We start from the raw sequence: 16,646 nt of genomic DNA, 5'->3' as shown, positions 1-16,646 counted from the left end.
AAGAAGTCTAAGAACGACTGGGGGGGGGTGGAGCTTGCATGCCTTGTGCCGATCAAATCGGCTGTGTTGCCTGGGGACTCGCCTTTGCTCAGCGCTTCCTAGCAGAGAGGTGACGGTGGTTTTCCTTGCTGCATCCCCTTTGCCGGGTTGCTGCGCTGTGGGAACCACTACTTGAGGCTTCGTTTGGCTGCTGGCTGGGCTTTCTGCCTTTGGCTCGGAGGGGCTCAGAAGCTGAACATACCTGTGTCCAGAAAATCCCTTATTTTGGCTGCTGATCCCTTATTTTTGAGGCTGCTGGTCCCTTATTTTCAAATTTGTAAGTTGACAGCTATGGGTGAGTCAGATCCCACAAGTGAATCCATTGGATCTGTTTAGGTACCTGTGATTTACGTGTCCCATGCAGCCAGCTTTTACATCACATTGGTGGAACCCAGATGCCACCTTCCTTCCTAGAACTGACTGGTGTTGTCCAAGCTTGATCATGTCAACTGTCTCTTTGGAGGTCATTCACCATAGCTACATGTGAAGATTTCTGAACTAGAGATTCCGAACACTACATTTCCTTGCCTGTATATAAAATTTCAGGCCTTTGCTGAAAGTTCTTCACTCTTAAGGCACACCAGTGATTTTCAGGACTGTCCTTCATATCAAGAGAAAGCTGGTAAGGCTCCTTTTGATCATGGGGGGTCTTTAGCCCCAAAGCAAATGTACAGGAAGCATGTCACTGAAGTTTGTAGCGGGAGGAACAGGTGGAAATGTGGAGTTGTGACTACTTAGCAGGGCCTACAATACCGACGACTGACCAAGGGCTGCATTCCTAAGGTTTCAACTTGGCAGATGTAATGATACAGTCGCCCATGCCGATGTATCAAAGGAAGAGCGAAAATGTGCCAACTGGTGACCTAGGCTCACTGGCTATGTTCCAAAAGCAATAAAGACTAGGTCTATTGTGCCAGCACCCTGCTCTGCTTCAGCAGCCAAAACTGCAATTTCTACAAATCGTAGTAAGGATCGTTGACACCAAGAAGTGCACCCCATGCTAATTCCATTTCTTTATGTCTCTCTGTGTTACCTCTGAGCAGCTATAATGTTTATGAACATTCCGTGTCACCATAGCTTCTCAAGTTACCAGCTCACAACCATCAGCTAGTTTTCAGCCTGTTCTATAAATAAGTTTTGGCTTAGCTACCCTTTGCAACAAAAGGGTCAGAAACAAAGGCAATTTTGTGCCAGATTTTCCCCACTTTAAACACAGTATACAAATTAATGAAATTAATAAGAAATTAAAAGAAGGGAAAGGAACAGAGAAACATGAAACCCCTTGATTAACCCATTTCTTTCTCCTTTTAGATCTTCTTATCAGCACATCTCTCTCATGTCTTGCCCAAGGGAGTGTCCTTTCTGTTACCCAGTTCAAGAATCCTTCTTCAGTTTATAGATCCTTACTCTAAGAGGGTGTAGCTGTTGTTCCTTAGTTGTATAATTTCTCTCTTTAACCCCCCTCCACCCTCTCCTCCAGTCAATTAAACAATCACCTTTTGTGCCTCTTTCACAGAAACACACATTCTTCTGCTGCGCAAGATATTTAAGTTTTAATGGTTACAAAGTTTGAGAAAGTAGCTTGAAACATTACTCTCAAATATCTGATCTACCAACAAGCCTCCAAGGTATAATTACCTGAAGTCTGCTAACCGGTTCAGCCAATTTCCATTCAAAATGATTTTCCAAGCTCACCCATCCATGAAAGGGTTAGCGATTGTAAACTGGAGGGCAAATGGGAGGAGGAACATTTAGTGGGTAGAGGAAAATAAATTAGAGATTCTTTTGATTTACTTTAGTTTCAAGGACAAACACGTGCCCCTTTCTGGCACAGGAACACACACAAAAAAAGAAGTCTGGAGAGAGTTCATGAAATACCGATTGCAAACAAAGTTGTTATAAGGCATGTCATACTCTTTTAACAGTGTAAAGCTTACCAGTGAAAACTTGTTTCTCCATGCAAATGCAAAGGCCTGGTTTACCTTTAAACAATATTAACATTAAATCTAATTATGCAGGAATCTGCTGTCAAGCTGAATTATTTAAGATCTCACGTACACAGTATTACAAATGTGGAATATCTTCAGTGACCTAGGGTGGGTTTCAAATTATTTATATTAACTCCAGAATTACTCAGAATGCTTTGATATGTCTGCCACGGAAGGTATTTTGCATTAAAAACTAAGCAAGAAGGGCCCCCTAAATTTGACGCGGTCTTGCATCCTACTGAACTCTACACCACTGTTTTCCAAATGTTGGGTAAGGATGCCAAATGAATCCTGCTCAGATCTAAGGAGAGTTTGCACCTGTGGAGCCAGGGCTATTGTATTTTCATTTATAATGTGTTAGAAAATGGAGAGAGAACAATGACCAAAAACAAAACAGTGAAGAGGCTGTGGATGTGCTGGACCATTGTCTTGACCTTGGTAATGGACTAGATGAGAGCCAATAAACTGAAGCTCAAACCAGATAAGATTGAGGCCTTGTTAGTGGGTGGTTTCCTAAACCAGATGGATGCCTTCTCTTGGTGAGGTTACAGACCCACTGAAGAAGCAGCTCCACAGCTTGGGAGTACATATGGATCCTTTGCTGTTGCTGGAGGCTCAGGTGGCCTCAGTATCACAGAGTGCCTTCCATCAGCTTTGGCTGGTGGCCCAGCTGCGTCCCTATCTGAACAGGGATAACCTAACTTTTGTTGTCTGTGCTTTGGTAATGTCTAGGTTAGGGACGCGGGTGGCGCTGTGAGTTAAACCACAGAGCCTAGGACTTGCCAATCAGAAGGTCGGCGGTTCGAATCCCCGCGACGGGGTGAGCTCCCGTTACTCAGTCCCTGCCAACCTACCAGTTCAAAAGCACGTCAAAGTGCAAGTAGATAAATAGGTACCGCTCCTGTGGGAAGGTAAACGGTGTTTCCGTGCGCTGCTCTGGTTCGCCAGAAGCGGCTTAGTCATGCTGGCCACATGACCAGCTGTACGCCGGCTCCCTTGGCCAGGGATGAGCGCCGCAACCCCAGAGTTGGTCACGACTGGACCTAATAGTCAGGGGTCCCTTTATCTTTACCTTATGTTAGATTACTGCAACATGTTATACATGGGGCTTGCCTCTGAAGATGGTCCAGAAACTTCAGCTGGTGCCGAATTCAACAGCCAGGTTGCTCACCGGGGCATGACAGTTTGATCATACTATATAATACCAGTCCTGGCCCAACTGCAATGGCTAACAATCCATTTCCAAGCCCAGTTCAAAGTGCTTATTATGGCCTAAAAAGGTAAAGGTAAAGGACCCCTGACAGTTAAGTCCAGTCGTGACCTATTAAGCCTTAAATGGCTCAGAACTGTAATACCTCAAGGACCACCTCTCCTCATATGAACTGACCCGGATCCTGTGCTCATCATCTGAGGCCCATCTTCATGTGTCTCCTCCTCAAGAGGTCCAGAAGGCAGCAACATAAGAACGGGCCTTTTTTTTTGGTGGTGGCTCACCACTTGTGGAGTGCTCTCCCCAGGAAGGCTCACCTGGCACCTTCATCACATATCTCTAGGTGCCGGTTCCAACATTCTAACCACTACACCACACCGGCTTTCTGGTTGAAATATAAAGAACTGTAAGAAGGAAGAGCAGCAGGGGTCTTGAAGGTGCCCACAAACACTTCACCCCTGGGTTTCAAAACTAAGCAGGCACACACATCATAGTCTTGTTCCCTGTTATGGTGAGGGGCATTATATTTTAATGAAATTGCAGCGAATGGTTCTAGATTTGGAATTATATGTACAAATTGGCACATGCAGATTTGCATCTTCTTTCGTGGTAATGTGTTTATTTTAGCAATGCCTAAGGGTCCTCCAGACGTCCTTTTTGTTGCTCATCCATGATGCTTTGATCTCATGATGGTGTCAGAACAGTTATACCCAGGTGCCTACAAAAGTTTGGGTGAAGTCACCCTGTTGCATTTCCAGTCAGTACATGTCCCATAGCCTTCTGCTGAAATCCCATGATTTATTTTTTTATATATACCACAAATGTTCCTGGGTGTTTTTTCTCCCACTTTTATTGTGCTTCTTCCGACGTCAATAAAGCAGAAATATTGGGGGTGCGCCCTTAAGAATGTTGCAGCTTATGCCAGAGTTAAGTGTGCTTCATTTGGGTATTGTGACTTTACTGCCATGTGTTTGAGCATGAAGAAGCTCAAGTCCGGGGGTTTCCAGCACACAGTACTTAGCTACATGGCTGGGATTACTGAAGGCACTCCAAATGTCCTCTTTCATACCAGATAGACCAGTATTTCTGGTGTGGCCTAAACTGGTGTCCACTTTCCATTTGCTCAAAGTTCCTTCAGTTTTGCAAGTTGGCCAGCAGGTAGTGTATTCTGCTTCTTCTAAATGTAAAAAAAAAAAAGGAATTGGCAATTCAGACTCTTCCCCAGGGAATCGTGCAGGCCCTGACTGTATCCTTAAAAAAAGAGGAAAAGTAGAATATTATTGTCCTGCCCTTGGGGCCCCTTCCAAATCCACAGTTCTATGATTCTATGAGTTCTGGCTCCTCTCTTCATCTTTCCCAAAACCCCTGGTCTGAAACCTCTGTTTTAAAAGCACACCTTTTTTCCTGTGGTGACATCACACCCTCTGTTAACCCTGGCAACCTCCCCCTCTCAGTTCTTCTAATGAGGCATCTAATCATAGCCTGCATTTTTATCAAGGCTTATAGTTTGATTAGGGTCTGTATTTTAAAATGAGCTTAAAGATTTTCAAATGTTTTATGCCAGGCAGAAGACCAGCTGCCTAAGTACTTTGGCAAGATGTTTATCCTCCTGGACAAGGGGGCCCCCTGATTTATAGCAGAAAACAATTCTCAAAGTCGTAAAAAGGGAATTACAAGTTGAGAGCAAGGTTACACTGACCCTACATAATTAAGAGTTGGTAAATAGTAAAATAAAACCATGTGCCTCCCATTAAATTTGAGACATATCTTCCTAAGGTTAAAGGCCAAGAGCAAATGGAAAAGAAAGCAACTGGCTGGAGAAGGGGAGTGTAAACAGAAGAAGAGGCTTTTTTCCTATTTTATTTTGAGGCTGTAAACTATTCCTTCCTTTTACTTTGAGAAGGTTTATTCTTCTAAAAAGCTATCTATGATAATGTATGAAATATACTGGCTTAAATGTAATTATGCAAAGGATCTAGAAAGAAAGAAATGTTAAATTCTTATTTCATAGAGTCATATTGCTGTAGGAGACCAGAGGGGCAAACGAGCCCAGCCCCCTGCCAGACAGGAGACGCCATCGAGCACTCCTGACATATGGTTGTCAGGCCTTTGTTTAAAGACCTCCAAAAAGGAGATCTTTCATTGATGATGCATGAGAATGTGAACCCAAGATCTCTGACATCTGTTTAAGATAAAAATTTAAAACTATTAACCATCTGTTTTGGAGGGCAATAGGGCAAGGAGGGCAAGAGGTGAGCTGGTAATTAAGGTTCCTTGTTGAGACAAATGTAAGATATATGACTACTTATTTGTCATTTATAGATAGAAGAATATATAGCTTTTTGTATCCCATAAAAGGCAATAGGAAATGGGTGTATCTTTTAGGATTGGTTATAGCAATCAGCCAATAGGAAATTCAACCAGGCTGATTGGACAGAGGCAGCCAAAGGAGGAGCAAGGGGGCTGGGCTGAGGGAATATAAGTGCTGGCCATAATGGCAGGAGACCAGGCCAGAGCTTGGTAACCATATACCACTGTGCCTCTCATTTATTTGTCTGACAAATAAATTATTATTTTAATTTCTCTATTGCTGCGTTGAATATTTCATTCCAGCTAAGCGTTAACCACAAGCAGGGTGCTACACTGTTTCTGACCAATTCTCCTTGTGTTCTTAATAGCGTCACTATCAGCAATCTCCTGAACAGGAGAACTGGTTCAGCCTGTATTTTTCACTGGCCTGGAATCTTCCCTTCGTGCTCCAAATATTAGCTAAACTCTGCCCTTTACTAAAGTTAGGATTATGGGGAACTTGTCCCCACTGCCCCAAATTCATAACAACAATACAGTGGTGGTGTAAAATAAAATCAATTAAATGACATAAAATAAGGAACAAAAGCCGAACCTTAAATCAAATTAATTCCCCCAAAATGTTTGGCAAAACAGAAACAGTTTCAGACCTCTGTTTTTTAAAAGGACAACATTTTTCATCTATGTAATCTAACACCCATGTTACACCCTTGTTTCATACATCCAAGCATCTTCCTTTGATGGGCCATCAACACATCTGTCATGCTTCAATCCCAGGGGAAGACTCCATGCATTTAGTAATTTCTAGCATTCAATTTCCTCCATTCTGAAGGAAATCAGCCCTGAGTGCTCACTGGAAGGACAGATCGTGAAGCTGAGGCTCCAATACTTTGGCAACCTCATGAGAAGAGAAGACTCCCTGGAAAAGACCCTGATGTTGGGAAAGATGGAGGGCACAAGGAGAAGGGGACGACAGAGGACGAGATGGTTGGATAGTGTTCTCGAAGCTACAAATATGAGTTTGACCAAACTGCGGGAGGCAGTCGAAGACAGGAGGGCCTGGCGTGCTCTGGTCCATGGGGTCACAAAGAGTCGGACACGACTATACGACTAAAGAACAACAACAACAACAGCAGCATTCAATAATTTCCAACTTTCACTAACTTCTTAGAATTATGGACACTTTGCACCTCTAAATTCTGGTACCCCAAATCTGTACCAATACTTTGCTTCTTCCACATCCCACCTGAAACTCAACAGGACTAGATCCAATGCTTAAGAAGCATCAGGGCTGCTTGTTGCTTGTAAAATTGAAGGACTGAAGCTTAAGGCTGTGTATCAATAAACAGAGGTCAAAAGTCCTGTAGCACTTTCAGGACATTCCACCCAGTGAAATGGATCTGCATCTTTTGCATACGTCCTCAACTAGGGCTGTCACTTATTACCACGGTAAGATTTCCAGTAGCTGTGAGTCAGCTGAAATTGGAACTCCACCGGTTTTACACCTCTGGAAGTAAATACACAAGAGTTGAAGAAGAAATGTCACCGCTGCAGAACCCTTCCTATCTGCAACATTTAGTTGTGTGGGTGAGAGAGTTGCTGCTGAAGTAGATGAAACAAGGCTTTGAACAGTCCAGGGAGAGGAATGTTTTAGATGAGCGAACCATCTTCTCTTTTCAAATTGATCAAAAGGATGAGAAATTCCGACAACGAGAGCAAAACCCCCAAGAATACCAGCCAAAAAAATGACTCCACTACTGTACTGACTTTACTATACTGTGTTTCTGGAAGCACCCTTTAATCATCAATGGGCAGATTTTATGCTCAGTTTCCATCTGATAAAGATGGGATGGTGTGCTCTGGATCACAGCCACTATATTATTTCCCTTTGTATAAAGATAAAATGTGTTGTAAGTGTTTAAGGTGGCTGCCATATTTCCCCCTCTTTGGATAGGGATGTCTCTGGTAACAGTGTTAACTTGCTGGCGACTTCCAAAACCCTACATTTGTGATCAGCTTTTACAAAAAAAATAAATGGATATTTTTAAGGCTCCCTTTCAAAAACTACTGCGGAAACATTATTCAGAGATAGTGACTTGGTACAGAACCTTTTGATCAGAATTTTGGCAATCTAGTAAAGAGGCATCCATCTTTCTTAAGAGACAATGAAGTGCATCTCCAGGGGAAGTCAAACTGCTGGAGAATCACAGCACCTGCTGTAGCTGCAGAGACCAGTAACTCATAACTGCTTCCTCCCACATTGTTTTTGCTGTGTTAGTGGCACCAACATGACCTCTCCGGGGTGGAAGCCTGGGCAGTGTGTTTGGAGGTCCTGGGCTGCCAAAACAACAAGACCCCATTCTCAGCCTCCCTGTGGTCCAAAGGAAAGCAGAGCAATAAGTTTGGCACCAACTTGGCTGCAGGAGTTACTGGAAGGAGGCGTACAAGGCACCATTCAACCATCTTAGGGACTCCACTCCAGATTTGTGTAGGGTTAACTCCTTAGCCTTTTCTTCTCCTGAAGATCTTCCATAAGGTAACTCGGAAGTAAGCCAGAGCGATTTCAGAAGAGCTTAGCTTCAAATGATTGTAAATGGAGCATAGTCGTAACTTGGTTTTTGAACAACTTAGTTCACACACAACTCGGAACTCGAACGTCACAAACCCAGAAGTAGGTGTTCCGGTTTGCGAACTTTGCCTCAGAAGCCGAATGTCCGGTGTGGCTTCCATGGCTTCTGATTGGCTGTAGGAGCATCCTGCAGCGAATCGGAAGCCGCGCCTTGGTTTCCGAAAATTTCGGAAGCCGAACTGACTTCCGGAACGCATTCTGTTTGGAAACCAAGGTACTACTGTACAAAATAAATAAATGAGTCCACAATTGCTTCTTCCCCAAATTGCTGCTTAATTTTCCAACACCCTTTTCCTGATTTTTATAGTCTGATTCACAAGCAAATGCTGTTTTTTAAAAAAATAATAATGCTTTTTTATATAAAAAAAATTACAAGAAAGTTTAGCTAGATTATTCATATTCAAGCTCCTCTAGTCTTACTCTTAACAGGTATAAGACTCATTGATACAGACAAGTGTAAGGTTCATGCAAACAGACATTTACCATAATTTTCGCTCTATAACACGCACCCGACCATAACACGCACATAGTTTTTAGAGGAGGAAAATCCGTAGGCATGCCACCCGTAGGCATTCCCTCCATAACACGCATAGACATTTCCCCTTACTTTTTAGGAGGAAAAAAGTGAGTGTTATGGTGCAAAAAATACGGTAACTAGGGCTTAGTGGAAGGAGCTGGCCTGCATTCTACCTTCACAATACATTCAGCTGACATACTTATCTGTGATTCAAATACCAATCTCTCCTGTCTGTCTTGCTTTTCTTTTTCCTGCAGGCTACCTGCATTGTTATTTTTGAAAGTGCAATGTGAATGTCTACTTATTTCTATGTTCGTTTACTGCCTTATGTTTACATCCATTTAAAAACTGTGAAATTGTTCTGAGGATGTGGATCTAAGACATCAAAAGCACCAGCCTATTAGTTTTGTGCACAGCTACTTTCTGCAGCTAAACCACAGAGCCTGTGGCTTACGGATCAGAAGGTGGGCGGTTCGAATCCCCGCGACGGGGTGAGCGCCCATTGCTCGGGCCCTGCTCCTGCCAACCTAGCAGTTTGAAAGCACATCAGAGTGCAAGTAGATAAATAGGTACCACTCCGGCGGGAAAGTAAACGGTGTTTCCGTGCTGCTGTAGTTCGCCAGAAGCGGCTTAGTCATGCTGGCTACATGACTTGGAAGCTGTCTGCGGACAAATGCCGGCTCCTCAGCCTACAGAGCGAGATGAGCGTCGCAACCCCAGAGTCGTCCACGACTGGACCTAACGGTCAGGGGTGCCTTTACCTTACTTTCTGAAGCAAGCTCCCAAGTTTGATACTGGCTATGAAATTTCAATCAACACAGTGAGTGCACTTCCATAGTGGCCTCGTTCAAACGGAATGCTAAGCTTAGCATTATGCAAATGTGCCTGGGCAAATATCAGATCCCCATATTTTCTCGCTCACTCTTCCAACATGGGATCAGAAACTTTCACTTCCATTTTCGATGAACCACAGTTGCGTTCAGGGCTGGCCCAATGCATTTTGGCACCTGAGGCGAACCACAAAATGGTGCACCGTAGCAGCAGCAGGCAATGCATTCCTTGGTCAGCTGGGTCTGCTGCCCTTGAGAATCCTGCTGCCTGAGGCAGTTGCCTCAACTTGCCTCATAGGTGGGCCGGCACTGGTTGTGTTACACCCACACTCAGAACCCAGATTCTTAAGCTATGGTATGAAACTGGATTGTTTTAATAAGACATAGTTAAGAGTAACCACTGCTTGTCTAGGTTCAGAAATAATGCTAAACTGCAGTTAGTTAAAAATAGCAGCAAAAGCTTATAAGCTTTTCCCTGGAGGGAGAGAACGCATAAGTTCAAGGCTTGTGCATGTAATACTAAACCGTAGTTTTGTGCTACATCCGACCAAAGCCAGTGCCCATTTAAACAACATACGTCTGCATGCACCCTTCAATTCAAGGAGGCTGAATAAAGTGATTTGCCCATCAAGCAATTAAAAACCATTTCAAGCCCTGGCCCAGGGCAGCAGCTGACATGCTTAACAATCTGTGTTAGCAAGGCTCGGAATCCATGCTTGTCTGTACAAAGTTCACGGCCCTCTAGTATTCACAAAGTGTTAATTATGTGGCACAGATGGGATGTTTCAACTTACAGAATAAAGCTGCTTCGGGCAGCCTGTTTCTTTTTTGGAGCATGTTGTCTGTTTAACAGCTGATTCTGAGAAGGAGCTGACAGGAGACGGATTCTGCAGCACTGCATTCCCTGCATTTCTTGCTGAAAAGAGCACGTTCTCGGCGGTTGAATTCTGAAATAAATGCACTTGGGAAAGTCAAACTCTATGGGAAAGCCCCCAGCTAACCGAATTGCGGAAGGGAAAAGAGACACTGACAATATATTTGCATATGTGCAGTCTGAAAGGGAAAACATACCACTATGATAAGGAAATTCGACAGATGCCGTCTGCGAGCATCTTATGTTGGCAACTATGCTGCCAAAACTATGGAGAACAACAAAGAGAATGCCATTATGAGGAGAATTACAGCACATGTGTTCAGGAAACACCCTATGTTCCTTCCTAAAGCACTCAAGTGAAACATTCCTCTCCATCTCCCCAAACAGGAATATTGTAGCACAGAAGAATTCATTATTGACAGTCAGTGTAAAAATGTGCCCCCATGCTAGCCTTGTCTCTATAATTTATTATTATTTATTTTCTTATTAGAACTTACACCCAGCCCTTCAAACACAGGATGAAGGCTGCTTATGGTGAAACATTACAAAACAGCTGAAACAGAAAAATAAGCTAAAAACAAAAAATCTATAGCAGCTGAATAAAAAATAACCAGAGTAAAACAGATCAACACAATTTCAACTGCCTGGAAAGTTATTTGCCTGGCAGTGGAAAGTCACCAGAGTGGGCAACAGGTGAGCTTTTCTGGGAACAGCATTCCAAAGCTAAGGTTCCACCACTAAAAAGGCCCTGTCCCCTGTTACCAGTTGAAGCCATTGGTTCAAGTCCTACCCCCAGGGCAGGAGAAAACAAGCTTGTTCCCTCTTCCATGTGACAGCCCTTGAGATATTTGAAGATGGCTATATCTCCTCTCAGTCTCCTCCTTTTCAGGCTAAACATACCCAGCTCCTTCAACCATTCCTCATAAGGCTTGGTTTCCAGACCCTTGACCATCTTGGTTGCCCTCCTTTGTACACATTCCAGCTCGACAACATCCTTCTTAAATTGTGGTGCCCAGAATTGCACACAGTATTCCAGGTGTGGTCTGACCAAGGCGGACTAGAGTGGTACTATGACTTCCCTTGATCTGGACACTAGACTTCTGTTGAGGCAGCCTAGCATAGTGTTGCTCACTGGAAGGACAGATCCTGAAGCTGAGACTCCAATACTTTGGGCCACCTCATGAGAAGAGAAGACTCCCTGGAAAAGACCCGGATGTTGGGAAAGATGGAGGGCACAAGGAGAAGGGGACGACTGAGGACGAGATGGTTGGATAGTGTTCTCGAAGCATGAGTTTGACCAAACTGCAGGAGGCAGTGGAAGACAGGAGTGCCTGGCGTGCTCTGGTCCATGGGGTCACGAAGAGTCAGACTAAACGACTAAACGACTAAACAACAACAGCATAGTGTTAGCTTTTTATTGCCTCATGTTGACTCATGTTATGCCCCAAGATCCTTTTCACACGTACTGCTTGTAAGCCATGTGTCCCCTGTCTTATATTTGTGCATTTGGTTCTCCCTGCCTAAGTTCAGGAAGAAGAATTGAGATACAGTCATACCTCGGGTTGAATGTGCTTCAGGTTGAGCGCTTTCGGGTTGCGCTCCACAGCAACCCGGAAGTAATAGAGGGTGTTACTTCCAGGTTTTGCCGCTCGCGTATGCGCAGACACTCAAAATGACGTCACACGCATGCGTGGAAGTGGCAAAACATGACCTGCGCATGTGCAGACAAGCTCTCACATCTTACGTTCTGTTCAGGATGCGAACGGGACTCTGGAACGGATCTCGTTCACATCCCGAGGTACCACTGTATAAACACAGGACAATAAATGAAAGTAAAATATGCTATGTGGTCAACAATGTTGTGGTACCTAACTGAAGAGAGAAGTTCACCTTAAGATGATGGAGACCACCGATGTTCACTTTTGAAAGGGTTGTGGATCATGGATAGAAAACAACAACACTGTTTAATGCACTTAAAGGCACTTTGGGCTGCTTGAGCCAATAAGTCTTTGAGAACCTGTTAAAGGCTGGTTCACACATAGCTCTGTGTTACTTGACTAGCAGCTGACTGTGAGGATTGACTTCAGTGCTGTTTTTAAGGAGGCGTGGCACTGCCTGATATTAAAAGATTTGTCTAAGGTTTTAGATCTGCAACGGTTCATTCACACACTTAGATCAACATACAATGCAGCTGTCATCTAGTTTTATGAATATACAGGTGTAAACCAGCCATGAGTCACACTGAATAGAGGTGAGAAGTCTGCTAGAATAATAAGTAGTCTAAGAATAATTTCTGTGTTGCACAGACAGTCGGAGAGCAACGAGCTAAGATTTAAAGGGAAATTATATACACAGAGGAAACTGAAATGTATCCTATTAATTTTAACTGCACCCAAAATAGATTCTCTGCCTTTCACCAGCTCCTCCAAAGCACACCAAAAGCTTGCTGTTTTCATCCTCTTAACAATTTACTGCAGTCAATGTTTTGATCTGCTTCATTCTACTGCTTTGTCAAAATAAAAAATGCTTACACTGGGGATGTAGGAGGTTTACTGTCCTCTCTGAGTATTTCCTAAATTGGCAGTTGCTTGGGTGGGGATGGGGATTAATAGATGAATAATCAAATCTGGAGTGGAAAGATAGCAAACATCTGGGGCGTGGGGTAATCACAAAAATCTTGAAAGGAGAGCTATTCCTTTCTTAACCTGGAAATAAAATGATGATGTAAATCATGGGTAGGCAAACTAAGGCCCAATCGCCTTCTAAATCCGGCCCGCGGATGGTGCAGGAATCAGCGTGTTTTTACATGAGTAGAATGTGTCCTTTTATTTAAAATGCATCTCTAGGTTATTTGAGGGGCCTGCCTGGTGTTTTTACACGACTAGAATGTGTGCTTTTATTTTAAATGCATCTTTGGGTTATTTGTGAGGCATAGGAATTCGTTCATTTCCCCTCCCTCCCAAAAAAATATAGTCTGGCCCTCCACAAGGTTTGAGGGACAGTGGACGGGCCCCTGCTGAAAAAGTTTGCTGACCCCTGATGTAAATGATCACAGCTTAATAAACCTGTATGCATCCAGTCAAGGCATTTCTTCAACAGCCAGTGTGGTGTAGTGATTATAAGTATCAAACTAGGACCTGGGAGACCACAGTTCAAATCCCCACCCACTGAGTGACCTTGAGCCAATTACTGCCTCCCCGCCTCACAGGGTTGTTGTTGGGCGTAACTGAGGAGTGGGAGAATCATGTACGCCGCCTTGAGCTCCTTGGAGGATAGGAAAGATATCAGTGTAATAAACAAGATAAATAATAAACCATAATAAACAGCCCTTAATGTTGACCTTGCCTGCAGTCAGAGTCTCAAGTCATTTATACATTTGTGAGATGATGGGAGCAACTGCATGGTGGTACTTCTCCATTCCTGTGTGGCTCAGGGCCGGCCCTCCCATTAGGCAGAGTGAGTCAGCTCCTGGATACTGAGGAATGGGAAGAGGAGGGAACTGTGTGCGTACAATGCCTTGCTCTGCTTCTCCTAAGCTAGCCTGCTGCCTTCAGGTGCAGCAGAAGACAACGTTGACAGCATCCGAGTATGATTCAGCTACAATTCCGGTCAGTTTTTGTACATGAAATGTGAGGAGCCATCATCTTGTCATTTGCCTCAGGCAGCAAAATGTATTGGGCGAATTTTAGTATACAGCCCAATATTTGGGAATGGTGACAGCGCTAAGACTAGCCCTGGCCCTCTAGAAGGGTTTGAGGTGTGATTCATTCTTGCGCTGTACAGTGGTGCCCCGCAAGACGAATGCCTCGCAAGACGAAAAACTCGCTAGACGAAAGAGTTTTCCGTTTTTTGAGTCGTTCCGCAAGACGAATTTCCCTATGGGCTTGCTTCGCAAGACGAAACGTCTTGCGAGTTCTTGCGAGTTTGTTTCCTTTTTCTTAAAGCCGCTAAGCTGTTAATAGCCGCTCATAGCCGCTCATAGCCGCTAAGCCGCTAAGCCGTTAATAGCCGCTAAGCCGCTAATAGCCGCTAAGCCACTAAGCCGCTAATAGCCGTGCTTCGCAAGACGAAGAAACCGCAAGACGAAGAGACTCGCGGAACGGATTAATTTCGTCTTGCGAGGCACCACTGTAATTCGCTTGACAGCTATGTCATGGTGTAGGAAATCTACCACATACTGAACCCTTCAGCAGACACGGGGCAGTATGCAACGGAATAGCTGCACGAGCACAAGGCTTAGTGCTGGTGCAACAGGATTCCCATCCGCTCCTCCCCATGTGAGTTCTGTACCATCCTTAAATCTGATCTGGAGGGTTGGGGAAAACCCCAGAAGAGATTTAAGGAGCATGTAAGGGGAAAACATTTCATTGTGCGGGGGTGGGGAGAAGGTGGGAATAATTGCAATGAAGAAATGATGATTCTGCAAGCAACACCTGCTGAAATTGCCTCTTATACTCAGCTATTAAAAGTGTAAGGAGTCCTGTCCTTTTTTTGCATCTGCCCACCGTACCTGCAGCCTTTAGAAGCCAGGGAGCTGCTTATGCATTCAAAGATGGAGCCTGGGGTTCAAAATGGAGCCCGAAAAGAGACCCTTGCCAATGGTCAGGCCAGCAGGTCTTCCCACATAAGCCAACCTGGAATGGACTATTTATTTACTATCCTGCCAAAATAATAAGAAGAATTATAGCAGCAGCAGTAGCTCCGCTCTACCCAGCTCTCAAGGACTGCCTATTAGAGGCATCCCACGCTATCTAGACATATTTGTTTAGAAGCCTTCAATACTTGTATCTCTAATTTATTTCTTTTTCCGCAACATAATCCAGTGTCCTCGATTTCCCCTACACAGAGTGTCTTTTTATACAATGACATTCCTCTGTTTGATGACTTCCATTTTCAAACACCTGTCCCTCCTAGCTGGTATTTTTGTATAACTCCGTATTAACCCTTTATTGTCAATACAGGATATTAAGAGTGGAAGTTTTGTGAATAAAATCACATTAGGCCCCTCTGAGCCAGCCTGGTGCAGAGGTTAAAGTAAGGACAGGTGGTAACCTCCTGATCTTCTGGACTAGAACTCACATCAGCCCCACCCAGCATAACAGAGCTAGTAGTCCACAACATATTGAGGAGACCACATTAGAGAGTGTTGGACTAGGACAATAGCTGTCAACTTACAGATTTGAAAATAAGGGATCAGCAGCCAAAATAAGGGAAGCAACGCAGCCAAGCAACACAGTTAGAGCCTCCCTCATCCCTGGCCGGCAGGCAGGGAAGGAGAGGAACTGCTTCCTTTGAAACCCGGGAAATTTAAGGGACATCATCAATAAGGGACAGCAGCGGAACACAATGCTGGGATAAGGGACTTTCCCGCCAAATAAGGGACGGTTGACAGCTATGACTAGGACAGGGGTGACCAGGGTTGAAATCTTCACCAAGCTGCGAAGATGACTATGGTCTTGGATCTATCACTGTCTCTCAGCCCAACCACAGGGTCCTTCCAAGAATAAATTAGGGGGGTGTGGGACATGTGCAATACCTCAAGCTCTTTATAGGAAAGGTGGGGTGCAAATGTAGCAAACAAATACGACTTCCACGCCCCACTGTTTCCTTTTCAAACAATCGTACAAAATCTCTAAATCTGCAGCTTGGAAAAAGCAATAACCAAGCTGTCGTCATGCTTTTAATATGTTGGGTAATCAGATTCCTCAGCACTGAAGAGATAGGTAGGTAGATTGGCCCCATTTATTACTTTTCTTTTGTTTTCTTTTGTAAGGTTAAGATCCGTCTGAAGAGCTCTTGTTAAATCTAAACATGGCTTCAGCATTCTTCATTTGAAGACGAATGGGGGGAAATGTGGATGTTTTCACTCCATAAGTGTTGTTGTTGCATTTCTGCATCATAAAATATGCTGGTAGCCCCTATATTATTTGGAATATACATTTGGTTTACAACTGCCAGAGGGATAGCTATGTTAGCCTGTTGCAGAAAAATCTATAGAGCAGAGCTCTCCAAACTGTGTGCCGTGACCCTTTAGTGCACTGGTTTTCAACCAAGTGGTTTTCAACCAGTGTGTCGTGACACCCTGGGGTGCCTTGAATGATGGTCAGTGGTGCCGTGGGCAACACTGGCCTCTGTCCCTCCTTCCTTCCCTCCCTCCTCTGATGCCCTCTCACGTCTCTGCCTCCCAAAGGCTTGCAAAGATGTTTGTTGCAGCAGCCCTGGCTACAAGCTCCCCAGGCTGATCAGAGGCTG

At 44.2% G+C, this 16,646-nt stretch overlaps 1 long non-coding RNA gene across 2 annotated transcripts in view; it reads right to left on the bottom strand.

Moving 5' to 3' along the window:
• Positions 1-3,887: 3,887 nt before the first annotated feature.
• LOC308478549 overlaps positions 3,888-16,646 on the bottom strand; it is a 34,976-nt gene continuing 22,217 nt past the window's right edge. For both annotated transcript variants that reach the window (XR_013987141.1, XR_013987142.1), the window contains 2 exons: positions 10,315-10,467; positions 3,888-4,488 (listed from right to left, as the gene is read on the bottom strand). This is a non-coding gene — a long non-coding RNA (uncharacterized lncRNA). The remainder of the gene's footprint in view (positions 4,489-10,314; positions 10,468-16,646) is intronic.

This window comes from Podarcis pityusensis, assembly GCF_964106645.2.
Source record: "Podarcis pityusensis genome assembly, chromosome: 5".
Lineage (NCBI taxonomy): Eukaryota > Metazoa > Chordata > Lepidosauria > Squamata > Lacertidae > Podarcis > Podarcis pityusensis.
This window is presented reverse-complemented; position numbering and strand designations above follow the sequence as displayed.